The sequence below is a fragment of the Caenorhabditis remanei genome, chromosome IV (assembly GCF_010183535.1).
Source record: "Caenorhabditis remanei strain PX506 chromosome IV, whole genome shotgun sequence".
Lineage (NCBI taxonomy): Eukaryota > Metazoa > Nematoda > Chromadorea > Rhabditida > Rhabditidae > Caenorhabditis > Caenorhabditis remanei.
The window spans coordinates 16,704,363-16,720,236 of record NC_071331.1 but is presented as its reverse complement, the minus strand read 5'-3'; positions in this window follow the sequence as shown (position 1 = coordinate 16,720,236).

Sequence of the window (15,874 nt, the reverse complement as noted above, 5' to 3'; positions counted from 1 at the left end):
AGGTAGACACAGAAAAAAGAGTTCGAAGAGGAAAGACTTGCGATTAAAACCGATAGGTAAATAAGTAGTTTGGGGGTCAGACGGGAAGAAATTTCTACAGATTCAAAAGGAAGATAGTGAGGGGACGCTTCAAGAAAAAATTATGAAAAACGAGAGACCTTAAAAGAGTGAAAAGTGTATCAATATTGTTTTCAAACGATGATGATGGAAAGGGAGTGGCGGGAGCGATAACATCGAATCGATTACATTTGTATGTACATCTATTTATCTGTCGACACCACATTTAACAGAGGGAATGAATTCCGAAACGATGAAAAAAGGTGAACTGAAAACTAGGAAAAAGTAATACCTAGTTGATATGATCAAAGTGAACTTCAATACTTTTAAGGAAATACTGAACGAGTCAGCGATGATTCACTCGTTGCAGAACAATCTTACATTCCTTCTGGACACAAATGTACAGGTGGAGGCGAGAAAAGGCAAAGACGGAGAAACTGAAATAATAAAATGCAAAAAGAGAAATGGGAAAATGGGAGAGCATGTGAAACAGAACGATTCTAGATTCTTTTCCTTTTTATCAACGTTTCTGTACAGTATCGAAAAGAGAGGACCAAAAACAAGAGAAAAGGTAAACGAGCAAACGGAAAGGTTATAAGTATTTACAGAATTGGTAAGTGATTTTGAGAAGTTCCTTAGTTAAATTCGAAGAAGACTGACCAGGAAACATAGTCTTCTTATTTTTACTGATTGGTAGACTACTTTTTAAATACAGGGGACCACACACAACTAAAAACTTCACGTTTCGCGTAGGCAAAAGAGTCGGAGTGACTGTCTAAAGAGCAAACAATTGGTCTCTAACACTAGATAAGCCGCATAGGAATAACCCATAACAGAACACGTGAAAGCGGAAAAAGGAAGGGATAGATAAAAGTTCGCCATGGTAATGATTGAAATTTGTAGACGCGGAAAAGAGGAAGCCCGATGCGGAGACGGAGAGGAATAAGGAGTGTGCGGCGATTCAAGCGAATGTCCATAGCGAGGAACGAAAGGTGACTCCCTCTTGTGTCTCTGTCTCACCTGTCCTCTGAATGCCTCGTGTCTCTCTGCGCACTCGAAATGCCTCTTACCTTTTATGCCTGCGTCTCTCTAGCTACAGTACTTCTCTCTCTTTTCATGAAATTGTCCATAGACAGGTCGTTTTGGCTGTCGCCCCCACTCCCTCCTTTTGATCTCTCTCTTACCGATTTCGTTGTCTTCCTTCCCTTTATATCTTTCTTTTCCTGTATTTATATGTGGCCGCCACAGACCTCCGCCGCGCCGCGCCGCTCCATACCGCAACTCGCACATTCTTGATCCTTGATTTTTCTCCTTTTCAACAACTCGAAATTCGCTTTTTTTTATGTTAGCTGCTTCGTTTTCCGAGTTTTGGTGAGAGGAACAAGACAGATACATGAATAGGCATTGGCGCCAAATCCGAAGAAAAACTGAAGCTCTCAAGAGTGTCTTCTCGGAATCGTTCATTTTTAGTGCAAAAATACAGAGGATTCTTACAATTAACACAAGTGCTTCTAACTTTTAGAATATTGTTGAAATAGTCAATAGTCGAATAAAGCTTACTGTCCTACTACTGGTCCAACAGAGCTATTTGCTAAATTTAGCTATTTATATCAGAAAAAATTAAACATCTTTTTTTTCTTTTAACTGTTTATGTTATTGGTTGAAAACATTCTAAAAAAGTAAAGAAATCATTTACATTTTAAAGTGCGTAAATAATTTCTGGTGCATAACCATCTCAACACGTCGCGTACTCTGCGTACTTTTCCTTCTACCGTAACCGCTGAAAATGATTTGCTTGCAGTCTCAATCTCGAATATTTGGTTGGAAATAAAAAACTGCGTGTGAAATTAATATACTTTGGAAATTCATTAAAAATTAAAATCTGCCAAAGTTTAAAAAGTTTTTTGCAGAGCCATAAATCTGCGGAGTGAAGAAACAACTGCCAACCAGTTTTTTTTCTGTGAAACAAAAACGAAATGAGGGATAAAAACGAAGAAGAACATGACTATAAATTGTCTTCATTTGTCCTTTTCGTTCACCTCAAAAACACGGTCATCAATCGAAGAAAGTTTCTTCTTCTTTTTCTTTTTCTTCTTCCACCCCTCCTTTTTCTTCTTCTGGGAGGCGATCATTCGCGAATTGACCTACTTTGAACATTCGATAAATTGCGTAGTTGAGGTAGTAGATGATGATGATGTGGCAAGTATTTATTCGAAACCGTTCGACAATTAATCAAACAGTTTGGGAATCGAGGAAATGTGTCACAAAAGTTATTGTTAGTATTTATATTATTATCGGAGAGGGAAAGGAATGGGAAACACATCAAAAGATAAACAAATTCAATGAGAAGAGTGGAATATAAATTATGAGAATCAAAATATAAACATTTTAAAATTGATTTCACTTCAGTTCGACCCGTTTTTCACTTCGTAATTCGTCAAAAAAGACATCTGAAACTGATAAAAGTCATCGTCTTCCAAACCAGAAAAAATAAAAGAATAAAGCAATGAGAATCAAGAATGGAATTGTGCACAGTAGTCCAGCGTAGATACTGAAATTCATCAATTACAGACTCATATGTTCTTTTATCTTTGCAATCATAACTCACCTATAAGTATACGAATTCTGTCGATGATGTTCAAAGTGATAATCCATTTGAAGTGCCTCACGTTCAGCATCTTTTTGTCGACGTGGCATCTAGACAGTGTGAAAAAAGAGTGAATGTGATTGCTTTTCTTGGCTTATAAGAAGACGGAGTATGAGAAAACTCAACGGAAATTAGAAAAAATAACAACCAAATATGAGAATCTGTTAGATGAAGTGGGCGAAGAAGGCGATGATGAGCAACTGTTTCCGGTGCAATACATGGGGAAATGGCTCGTGACTCTTGATTTCAGATGTTGACAGATGTTGATATGAATTTCAGATAACAAACAAGGTTTACACTGGGAGTTTGGAATAGCATTGATTTAGAAAGTTGATGAGGAAACTGTCACAGGAAAATGATAGAATACAATCTAGGTTTAGAAGTTTCTTGAAATTAGAATAGTCAGGAAATTATTTTCCCTCTACACCAGTTTTTCTGGTTGGAACAAAACGATACATGGAACGGAATAGTACTTTGATGCAGATCCATAGAATTTAAGATTAGACCCCAAATTTATTATAATCGGTAAGAGCTCTCGATGATAGTGAAGACACAGCATCGTTTTCAGCCATGTAGCAGAGTCTATAGCACTTTTATATCTATAAATGAAAACAATTCATATTTGAAATCTTCAATCCAAAAGATTCGAATCTCAAAAAGAGAATTTCATTATGGAAAGTGCTCTGAATTCATCCGGAACCAATAAATTGTTTCAGAAGATATATTCGCACTTCTTCTTTTTTCTCAATCAGGAAACGGAAATGGATGTCTTTTTGTTAAAATTAATAAATTATTTTAAAGGAAGAGCTCAAAAAACAATCAACAGTTTCTTTTTGTTCTCCTCGTCCCCAGATTAATAAAAAATGGAATGATGATATGAATTCTAGATCATAAGATTTATTGAAAGATTAAGCTTCTTTTTGACTTGTTTTTTGACTTGAAAACTGCAAATATTTCTTGTGCTCCAAGAGCACAAAAACGTGTTTGGATCGAAGTGAGCACAGGTGTCGACGAGAAAAGAAGAACAAGATCCCGTCATATCTCTATAGAAACATAAGTGAATGGAGAAGAGAAAAAGCACTTGAATTCCCTTTTTTCTGAATTATAAATTATGGACACCTGGATTTTAGTTTGGTTTTTTACTATTTTCTAGAGAAATTTATGATAGTTTTTTGGCAAAAAAGGAGAAGGAAATGAATGAGAGACAGAGCAGAGAGAGGGCGGAGTCAAGTGCCAGACTACTGTAGTCAGAAGAGAGAATGTATTTCGGATGGAAGAATGTATATATATATAAAGAAGATGACACGGAGAAACACTGATACAAAAAGAAATAAAGTGTACTTTTATTCAGAAAAGTGCATATAAAACCATGGGAACTCTGGAAAATGAAATTCTGATAAAAGGCTACAAAAGGATAAATATGCTTAGGCTTAGACGAAATTCTTTTTATTAGAAACTAGGGTTACGGTATGAATATAAATTTTCCAACTGCGCTCTGCTGGAATGGAAACAAATTGTATGAGGAATGAGAAGACACAGTATAAATGAGACTTTTTTTTCAGGGCGTTTTCTGTAGATCACTGTTGTAAAATCAATCCGACAAAACTGATTTTCAGTTTTTGCAGAAAATTCATCTGTTTTGCCGCTGAATTATGCCCTATGCTCACAAAAGAACGATCAAAATTCTACGAAACTTTAAATCAAGATATTCATGCAATTCTTATAACCAGATTTTTGATAAAAAGAGAAATCGTACAAACGGAAAAAGACAACACACACAGCAAGGTGAGTAGTCCACACCTGACTGAAATTCAAAGTCAAAGCGGATTTGTGCGGGCGGCGAAAATCTGGCTCGGATTTTCCCATACACGTTCGTCAAAACTCGACACAAGAGTGTGGAAAAATGTGTTGAAGGGAATGAGAAGAAGAAGAAGGAAACAAATCAAAAACGGCATCTGGGGTGTCGAAAATGAATAAGTGAGTAAGTGGGGGCGCCTAGGGAGCACAGGTGTGTGCACACGATGAAAAAACCAAATGAATAATTGAGAGATTACAAATAGATCTGTTTCAAGGTAAACGCATCAAAGTGCATTTCTACAGTAAGAAACTGGAAGAAAGCAAAAGAAGAAGAAGAAGAAGAAGAAGAAGAAGAAGAAGAAGTGTCGTAATAGTAGGATTGAGAAGAAGAAGAAAAGAGAGGCTTCTGAATCCACGTGCCCATCAATTTACCAATCAGGAAATCGCTGAAATATTCAAGAATCGAGAAGAGAAGGAGAGGGAGGCAATTACGACAACGATCCATTTTCTCTTTTTGTTTCAACAAGAAAGGAGGAAAAATCAGAGAGGAAACGAGAATGGGGAGTTTTAATGAGAAGGAACTCGGAAATTGGTACGAAAAAATAATATTTTAAACCGGAAGAGTGAAGTACAAACGGAGTACGAGATATTATAGAGTTTGAGTTTGTTATTTGGGAGGAAAAACTGTCAAGGAACTGAAACAAAGCAGTTTCATTCGTAAATATATCGATATTCCTCGTTTGATAGAAGTTATTCTGAAAATGTTTGAATAATTGGATAGATCTTCAGTTTGCAGACAGCGTGGTAACGTAGATTATTTTCTGTAAAGTTTCCAGACAACTCATAGAGTCATATATTCAAACTCAACCAACTATACATGTTGTCTAATTCAAAGAAACTTTTTTTATTTTTTTTATTTTCAGGTCTTATTTTTATATTTTCAGCCTGTTTGTTCGCTTTCTACAAAATCCTCACTTTTAGAGTTCCCACAATTTACCATCGTTTTCCGATATGTGACTCACAGTTCAGAGTCATCACGAAACTCATGTTGCACAATGAAGAAACAGTCGAGAAATCAATAATTTCTTTTCTTATCAAGGTGTTCTTTTCCTCCTCCTGACAGCTGTCTTTTTCCTCTTTCAGGTGAGCAGGTGTCACTCTTCCGTTGCTCTTCCGCGCGGCCTTTCCGCACCGTTTTACACCGTCATCGTCCCTTTTTTCTTTTGTGATTTCTTCCCGGACGCCTTCGGTTTCTAATTCGAAAAAATGTGTATATATTCTACTGTAATCGAATTAAATGAAGCCAGAACATGAGACACCCCCGCCATCAAAAAACGTGTTCAAATCAGCACTAACTCGACCCGATAATTCAATTTTCTGAAATCGGCTCACAGATTTTTGGGATTCAATTCAAATTTAGATTTAGAATCAGGAATTTGTGATTTCTCGTCACATTTTGTATTCTTTGTCTTGGTAAAAACATGGTTTGACTACATAAAAATCTTGGGAATTTCTAAATTTTCGAATTCCGTTTCTCTGGTTTTCTCCCGTTTTCTAATAAAACCAAGACGAGAGCTCTTTTGCTCTTTCTCTGTTTTCTTCCTTCCAGCTCGAGCGCCTCTTCAAAAACCAATTTTGTCTTCTGTTGATGAAAAAAATGGGTTGAAATTATGATTCAGTTTGTTTTTCGATCCAACCAACTGCCCCTGTTGACTGCCGGTCATCCGCTTTTCGATCAACTCGACCCTAAATATCTCTGAACTATCTCTCATTTCAATTCTTCTTCTTCTTCTTTTTCCTATTCAACTTTTTTTTTCGATGCAATCCCGAAATGTTTCTCTCGCAGCAGCGTGGCGCAGTGGAAGCGTGCTGGGCCCATAACCCAGAGGTCGGTGGATCGAAACCACTCGCTGCTAGAATCCTTTTTTGTTGTTCTTTACTCTTCCACCACCAACATAAACTCATTCAAAATCATTGAGAAAATAAAAACTGAATTGACAAAAAGATAGAAGGAAGAGCATCTCAAACCAAGCTAGACAAACAAAAATGTCGGAAACTTTATGAGACATAAACAAGATCGCATCCCGAAACACTTCTTCTCGATTACATATTCGCACATATATCGGAAGACGGGGTGCCGCAAAAGTATCAGAGCCAATTCGCTCTGTGTCTCTTCTATAAACCTACTCTCTAATCCATATGATGAGACTTCGTCTCTCTCAACTGAGCTCTTCCAATTATAGATATACACCTTCACAGATTTGCAACAAGTGTGAGCACTGAAAACTACCGTAGTTCCTTGTTTTCTCAGATTTCGAAAGTCTACTTCTTACCATCTTTTTATTTCACTCTTTCTCTTATTATCATTAGTTTTTGGTTTTAGGAAAAGGAACAAAACAGCCTGAGGCGAAACAATGAGTACGGGAGTGTGCTCTACGTTTGGGCAATGCTTTCAACGGCAACACAAGCACTTGGCGGGGGTAAAGGAGGCGTCGCGCCGCCCGTCTTTTCTCCCATTTATTATTATTATTCTCTGTATTATTCTCGCGCCTTCCGGATTATTTTCTCTCTTCCCGTTGACTCGTCACCTTTTCCTTCCTTCCGTCAAACTCTTCGTCTTCCCCTTTTTTTACTCCGCCAACAATTATCATCCACCTTTTTTCTGGTGGCTCTTCCGCTTTTTTTGTTCGTCCATTTTCTTTTATAGCTCCTCCCTTTTGTCCATCATCATCATCAATTATTCACTGAAAGAATGCGATGAGGATTCTGCACTTGCTGCTCCTAGTATTCCTTCTCATTCTACTTTTCCTCCAATTTTCGGAGGGCACATCTTCTTTTTTCTTCAAGTCATTTCTGATTGTAATCTCTGCAAATCCTGCATTGACGTGAGTGCGAGCTTACCTGAGATCCTATATTTTATCTGGATTTTTCTGAAAGTATCCAAGAAGGAAAACTCCTTGAATCTCATCATTCGTCTCTCCCAATCGGTGTCCAATTTCACTCTTCGATGGTGGCATTTTCGAGTACATTCTCTATTATTGACTCGGTATTAAAGTGATTTGCACCGAAAATAGTTTCGATTCGTAATCTATTGTTTCTGATTCTCCAAAAACCACGCCACGCTTCTGTCGCCTGAATCTGTCAAAAATCTTCTGACCAACAGGCCGCTAAAGTGTAAACTCACTAACAATTATTGACAGCTCTTCAATCATTTTTCTGTCATTTTTCTCAGACTAGGTATCATTTCAGACGATTTTTTTTGCTTTTGATGTTTATGTTTTTCCTATTGTTACCATACTGAAAACATATATTCTTCACCATGTTTCTTAGTCTAGCATAAAATTATTCCCTCTCTTTTTTCCAACTTGTCAACAACAGAAAACCTCAACGGAGCACAGAACAAAGTTTTGAACTTCTAGACTTGAACACAACAAAAGAGGAAGTTCTTTTTCGATCTCCTTTTGACACCTCGAAGGGATTAATTTGGAGAAAAAAGAAGAGAAATTATCACTTTATTCATAGTTTTGCATCGATTTATGTGAGGTTTTCTACACTTTCTCATTTTGAAGTCAGTGAACTTCAAGAATTTCAGATTTGTATAATTTTTTCATGCTATCGTAGTTTTAGCTCTGAAATAAAAATATATCTATATAAAACTTTAACATAAACATCGGTTTGAATAGTTTACTCGTTCAGAAAACTTATCTAAATTAGTAATAATGTAATACAGTAACAGTTTGAAAACCATCAACTCAAATAGTGAGTGTGATCCCTCATCAACCACCGAAAACTCGATTGATTCCGACCACTCCCACGGGAAACTTATCATCAAATGATCATTGGACCCTTCCAGTTCAATTGGATCCATATCATGTGGACTACCAACTCTGGAATTTTTAAATTATTATTTCAATATTTTAGAATTAGGACTATCACCCATTGAGAAAGTTCTCAAAAAGTCCAAAAATTGAGAAAAAAGATGAAAGGACCCCAAGGGAGTGATTATTCGTCATCGTTTCCGCTGACACCTGTCCGTGTTTTCTTTGCCTTTTCTTCTCAAAAAACCCCAACTTTTTCTTCGTTCGAGAGTCCATTCCTCTCCCCCAACTTTTGTTTTTTCACTCGACTTCCACTCTGAATGTATGTTTCTGATTCGACCTTTTCACACATGTGTTTCGATTCAAAAATAATGGGTCCGTTTTCCTATTCTCTTCTATTCAAAAATCTTTTTTATTTCAACGACTTCTTTGTTACTTCAAAGACCATCATCCGGTCCACCAGATCTTACTGAAAGCGGTGCATTTGCACGCGCCAAAAATGCACCACACCGAACAGAATTTAATTATTTCACCCGCCCTCTTGGCTCGTTTTCGGGCCGGGAGCCTCGCACTCTTCTCCCCTATCAACTCCTCCCTATTTCTACGTTTTTTCTTCTTTTTCTTCGTTAGGTTGAAACTTTTTCACAAAGTTTGTCGTCTCTCTGTGTTTTTCTGCTTTTCTTACTTTTTTTCCCATTCACTCGTGATTTTTCTGCAAAATAGTCAGTTTGTGCATTCAATTTTTCTACTTATTCAGTCATGTTTATCCCCGAGTTAACTGAATATTCTAGACTAATAATTGAGTTTCCTCTGATCAGATCATTGAGTTATTCAGATCAAAGCATTTCTGGAAGTGAGTTGAATCAGTTCTAAATGAAGTTCTAGATTATAATAATTATGAATATTATGAAGAACATATTTCAAATTTTGAAAAGTGGCAATTGATGTTTTCTTTTTTCTTGTTTTCTTTCCAAGCTGCAAATCCTAGTTTCTGAACCATATAATAATTGTGAAAGTTGTTTTTTGACGACAACGCTATAATCTTCTCAAAGCTCGAATATCCACAAATTATTAACAACTTTAACTGCAAAATATCTCAAAACTTGACGGAAGTCTTCTTACAATTAGTTTTGTAGAGCCTGGATTCGAATCTACACGGTGTCTGTCTCAATACTTATTTTCAGAACTTTCTACTTAAGAAGCAGCAAAAACCTAAACTGCACTTCCTAGACCTCTTCGAATACTTGTGATCAGCTCTACCTAATCTGAAAATAGGAAAATTTTGGAATAAAGTAGATATCTATTTATTCAAACACAATAAATATACATGACCAACAACCAACCCTCTCTCTCTCTCTCTTATCCTCTTTTTGTTGGATCATACTTTTGCTTGATCCTAAGCTCTTTTTTATATCTTGTATCCTACTTTCTCAAAGATTCTGCTGCAACTTATTTTTCCATCACATGATTATTCTTATTTATTCCAGTATTCTATCAAAATGAACTCTATTGATTCATGAAAAAAACTCGGATTCTGAGAAAAAAGTATGTTTTGAATAGGGTGAATTAGTATGAAAAGACTCTAAACAAGTTAGAAATCAGAATACAAATCCATTTGGTTGGCAAGGTGATAAATCTGTCAAAAAAGGGCTTCATCTTCTTCTTTTTCTTGTTACTCCTTCTTCATATTCTTGTTATTTTAGTGACAGACCTACTTTCGTTTTTCATTTTTTCCCTTCATTAAAATCCTCATTTTCTCAATACAATAATACCCGAAAAGACAAAAAAAAGCACAAACAGAGCAGTGTACGAGACCAATAATTTGGCCAATTTCGTCTTATTGCCTCGCAATTTCGCTCTCCTCAAAAATTCGTGCTCCAACTGCTCCGTTTTCGTCTTTCAAAAAGAAGAAGAGTCTCTCCCTTCCAAACGTACCTCTTCCTTTTTTCTTTCTAATTACGTATTTGCTATCTGATCGGCCTTTCCTCATTCATTCAACCCAAAATTCACAGCTTCAGTGTATTTTTCTTTTTTCCTTTCCGTACTCTTTTTTGTTTCATTTTACCCTTTTTTTTAATTCCAGAGTTCACTTTTACCTAAAGGTTAAAGTTGGGTTCAGACCACCTCTTAAGAGTAAAAGTTTTGAATTTCACACACTTTGACGCATTCGAATTCCCGCCAGACACGTCATAACTCTCTTCTCGAATTCCCACGATTTGCACAAAGTATATTCTCATTTATTCCACTCTTATCGATGCTCTTTCCACTTTTTTTGCTCTTTTCCGGTTCCCTTCCATTTTTAGATTGAACCATCGTATCGTGAATTATTCAGTTGTTTCGTCGTTTTCTTTTCCAGAAAATTTATATCTTAGGATCTCATCAAAACCGTCACAAAATATTGTTTACGTTTCATTTCTAGAATTGGTTGTATTCCGAAAATTGGCAGTGTTTAAATACGAACTGGTGCCAATTCGGGCCTAAATAAATATTTATAGAATTGTGACAGTTTTGTTATTTTACATTCTCTCTTCCAGTCTTTTCTTTAGAATTCTAGTTGACTGACAGTACTGTCTTCAATTTCGAAAACTATAGTAGGTAGTGTCATTTGTGTTTTTTCGTTCAATTAACTTTCGTTTTTGACAAGAAAATCGGAATATCAATAAAATTTTCTACGCATGTCTCCGAGAAGAAGCTGTGAATACTACTTTACTTTATGCTTTAAAAATTCACATAGGGAAATTACAGTCTGCTGATTTTGAGCAGCACGAGACTATGCCTTGCAAATGTAATGACATTTGTGAGAGCCGATAAAACTGGAATTCGTTGACATTAAGCTTTTTTCTGGCTCCGCGACAATTCGCAACTGCGACATTCCGCAACTGCGACATTTCGCAACTCACGTAGGTTTTGCAACTGCGACACTTCGCAACTGTTCATTTCGCAACTGCGACATTCCGCAACTACGACGTTTCGCAACTGCGACATTTCGCAACTACAACATTTCGCAACCATTGAACTAGCAATAGTTTAACCTCGTTTTGTCAGAAAACGATTCTGACAACTTTTTCTTCTATTTAATTGTTTTCAAATATGTTCCCAGATCTGAGCAGACCCTTCGGTCCATTCAACACTTTCAACTAACCCAAATATGCAAATGCGGTGTAGTTGCGAAACGTCGTGGTTGCGAAATGTCGTAGTTGCGAAACGTCGCAGTTGCGAAATGCCTAGTGGCGAAATGTCGCAGTTGCGAAGTGTCGTAGTTGCGAAACATACGTGAGTTGCGAAATGTCGCGGTTGCGGAATGTCGCAGTTGAGAAATGTCGCGGAGCCTTTTTTCTTCTCCAGGTAGTGCTGGTCAAGTTAAATTACGGTCAATTTCTTTCAATAAAGAATGAATTATTCCGAACAAAGCTCCGAGATCTTCTGAAAATCTCGATCTTTAATTAAACAATTTCTTGTTAACGCCCTGTGCTTTTGATGTATCTATTCTACTACTTTCTTTTTCTTTTTTCAACTCCACCGCTTCTCTCTATATCTCCACCAACTACAACTATATTCCACACCGTAAATTTTCAAATTTTCAGATGAAATAAATCGGCCACAACCCCAGGAAAACGAAGAATGAAATTCCGATCTCTAGCCTTGTCGCTTCGTGTATTTGGAGTCAAGAACCGTCTATTGCAAGCGAATCAAAATGAGGTGGGTCCTTTTCTCTCAAATTTTTCTTCCTTTTTTATTTATATTTTCGTTTATTTTTCTCGTCATTTGACACACAAACCCTCTCCTTCTCGTGCACTTTGAGTGAGGCGTCTTGCTCTCTCTACGCTCAAATGAATAGACACATTTGCATTTTTTATTTGCTACCTTCCTATTCGGTTTTTTCCGAAAAAAAGTTTCTTCCATTGGGATCCGTTTTTCGGTCGCATTCATCACCAGACTATGTAGAGGATTAAACGGGCGTCCCTTCTACTTCTACTCGGTTCAGACGACCCAACCACTTTGTCACATCTCATCAAATATGTTTCATTTCAAAAAGTATTCCAAAAGTGTTCAGTAACTATTGGAGATTCTATTTTCTGCACCAAAATTCAACTTCTCATTTCAATTTTTAGATGATAATAATGTGCTTGTAGTGCTGAATAGTAAAAAAAATTTTAATTTGAAAACTAGAACTTGAAGAATATGTTTTTGACTGTTCTCAAACTATGATCTACCTCTGAAATAAAACTCTGAAATGAACAAAGTGATATTTAAAAGAGAAATTAGCTATAACAAGACTATGCCTTTCTGTGCAGTTAAGTTAGAGATCCTTATAGTTTCAATATCATTTTGATGTTAAAAATTATTGTTTCTGGAGCTGGATATTATTTTTGAAGATTACCGTAACATGTTTCAATATTTAGTTGAATCAGATCTGAAAAAGTTATTGCAGACATGGTATAGTGGTTCCATTGATTGAATGTTAGTTTTTGCTTCTGTTCCATTCCACAGAAACCAGACAGCTCTCATCAGGAACTTTTCTTTTCAAGTCTCTAATTCCGGGCAACTCGACCCAAATAACCATCAATTCCATTCCAAACATTTTTCTTCTTTTCACTAGTTCATTAAACCATGTTTACTCTCGGAAACTCCGAACAACGATTCATTTTGCACTTGCAAAAAACCTCATCTTCTTCTTCTTTTTCTCTTCTTCCGTTGTTTCCCATCTCATCCTTTTCTTCAAGTGAGCACAGATCGCATTTCATCTCATATCAGACATAGAAATGTCTCTTCAAATTGTTCATCCTCTCATCTACCTCATACATTTTCGGATGGTCCAACCGAACTGATCGAGTTTCGGGGCGCGACGTCTTCAAATAGAACTTCAAGATGTGTTCTTTATTTCAGAATAGAAGAAGAAGAAGTTGTGAGAATTCAAACTCCTCCGTCCTCTTCTCCCTCTCTTTTTCTGGTTATTCGGAACGAGAGTCGTATAAATACCATTAAATGTTTTGATGTGGGCGATGGATCGGAACCGTCTTTTCCCTTTTCCTTTTTCGAACTTTATACCATTTTGATTCGTATTTCACGACAAAGATTTGATCAGAAGTCAAGCGTTCAGATCAGCAAAATTTATATTTTCCTATCAGAGAAAATTATTTAACTCAATATAAATGTGTGTTCACTAGTCAGATGTAAACATAAATGATTGAAAATGTTTGTTATTAATATTGATGATTCGAGAACTCCAGTTTTAAACATCATATCCAGAAACGTGATATCATGCCATGATTAATATGAAGAAGCCGATTTTTTCCTGAAATCTCGACACTATTCGATAATTGACCCGTTCAAAGTACTTATCTTTTCTGAAAACTCGAAAATTTCAATCTTCAGACATAACTGATTTTCGAGTGTTTTTTCAACTTGACGTCTCATATTTCTTTTTGTTTTGCGAAGAGAAAAAGAGATTTAGACTATACCGATGTATAAAATTCCTTCGGTAAAATATGTTTACTTTCCCGATTATCAATGGTTCAATCGTACAGTTATGGTCAGGTGATTCTCAGAATTTTAGTTCGTTTTGTAAAACTTCAGTGTTCATTTAAATTTATTTAAAAAATTCTGCCTGCTACAAAAATCTAAACTGATTTCTGAATTTTTCTGAATTCTCTTTATTCTGATTTCTTTTACAATTTCAGTTCTCTCATTTGTTTGAACCCAATCGAACATGACCATCATTTTTACTTCCGTATCCAATTTTGTCATTTCGATTACCATTTTCCGGTTTCCCCTCAGTGAAACTACAAAAAGTTCAAAGTAATGTCTCGAGTTTTCAGTTTAAGTACAACCCATTTCAACCCTTCATCCGGATCCCATTTACTGCTTATTTGCCCCCTATTTCCTGTGTCTTCTCCTTCTCTTCTCTTCACTGATAATTCGATTTGAACCCAACACTTTGAAGAAGAAAGAGAGCACGTGCTCAATGTGTTTATGCTTGCTCTTTGCTTTTTTTACTCCTTTTTATCTCTATGCCCTCCTTGTTGAAATCTTTGGGAACTTCATAGGTGAACGCTGATTAATAAGGAAGTGAACTCAAAAAACTAGAATTGTAAAAGATATAACACTTTTAAAATCAGGAGAAAATAAGTTCAAAATTCAATTCTGAAATCTCTAAAATATATGTTGTTCAAAATAATCACAAGGTGTTCACAAACTTGTTCACAAACTTTTTCAAGCTATTTCGTTTCAACTTCTTCTATTAAGTGGATCAACTTATTTTTTGTATAATTTTCAAGCATAACATGAAATAATTGCAGCCGGAAAAAGGGTTTTATGTGGGTCAACAGGTGGAAATTATTCTAATTTTCGAGTTTTTTATTTACTCTGGAATTCGTTTTTTTTTCTGCTGGTTTCCACTGAATCTAAAAAAGGCAAAAGAAAGTTCTATCATAATTGGTTCTCACAGACTCTAAAACTAGTCATTCCAAACTATAGATTCAACACAAATACAGTTTAGTCCCTCTCCAAAATTCTTCGATCAGTCAATTTTTCAACGTAACCAAAACATATCAAGTTCAAAATCATCATCATCAACAACACATCTCGATCTCGGGAGGTCGAGTAGTTAGTGACACAAAACAAACAATTGATTTATTTGTGGGCGTATTTCCTCTTCTTTTTCTCTAAAATTCCATTTGAAACCTAAAAGGTCCTCTCGTTTCTCTCTCCCTATAATATAAAAATCCGGTTTATTCGGGGAGGGATACGATACGCGAAAGCAACGCCATCGGATTTCAATTCCAATCGCCTCCTCTCTTCCAAATTGCCGTCCGATCGGCAGGAGACAACACATGTTTTGACAATTAAAATGATTTTGAAGTCTCCCACGCCCTTTTTCCCCGTCTCTCTAGACATGTGGTCCAATCCGTGAATCGAAAACCACTTGGGGAAGATCCCAATGAGAGAAACTGTGTGAGTAGATGTGTGTGCTGTTGCTGCTGCCATCGCAAACTTTGTTCATCTCGTTTTCCTTTTGGTTTCTCCCAGTTTTTTGCCTCCCTCTGTTTGTCACTTGTGTTTGCGACACAGCGCCATTCCGACAGTTGCGAGAGAGGGAAGGTAAAGGTGGGAGGGCTGCTGGTATGTATATTTAGTGGTTGGCCCCGAGAAATTCCCTTTTTCTTCACCTCTCTGTCTCTTTTTCTCATCCTTTCTTCTTCTTCATTCTTCCATCGTTTTCCCTTTTACTTCTGTCATAATATCGCCCTTTTTCAGACAACTGTTCATCATCCCAAACCCAACAAATCATTTATCATTCTCTCTCTCTATTTCTCCATCTCTCTCTCTCTTCTTCTCATTTCTCACACCTTTAGATTGAACGACTAAAAGCATGAAGACATTCATCATGTTCCTTGGATCTCTGAGAGCACTCATATTGCTCTCCAATCCCATTTGTAAAACCACAAATACATCGTCGTCGAAACGATGTTCTTTTATTGTTTCCATACGCTTCTCCGAGACAACAACTGTTTTTCATTTCATCCTCTTCATTAAAAATACGTTTTGTTTTGAA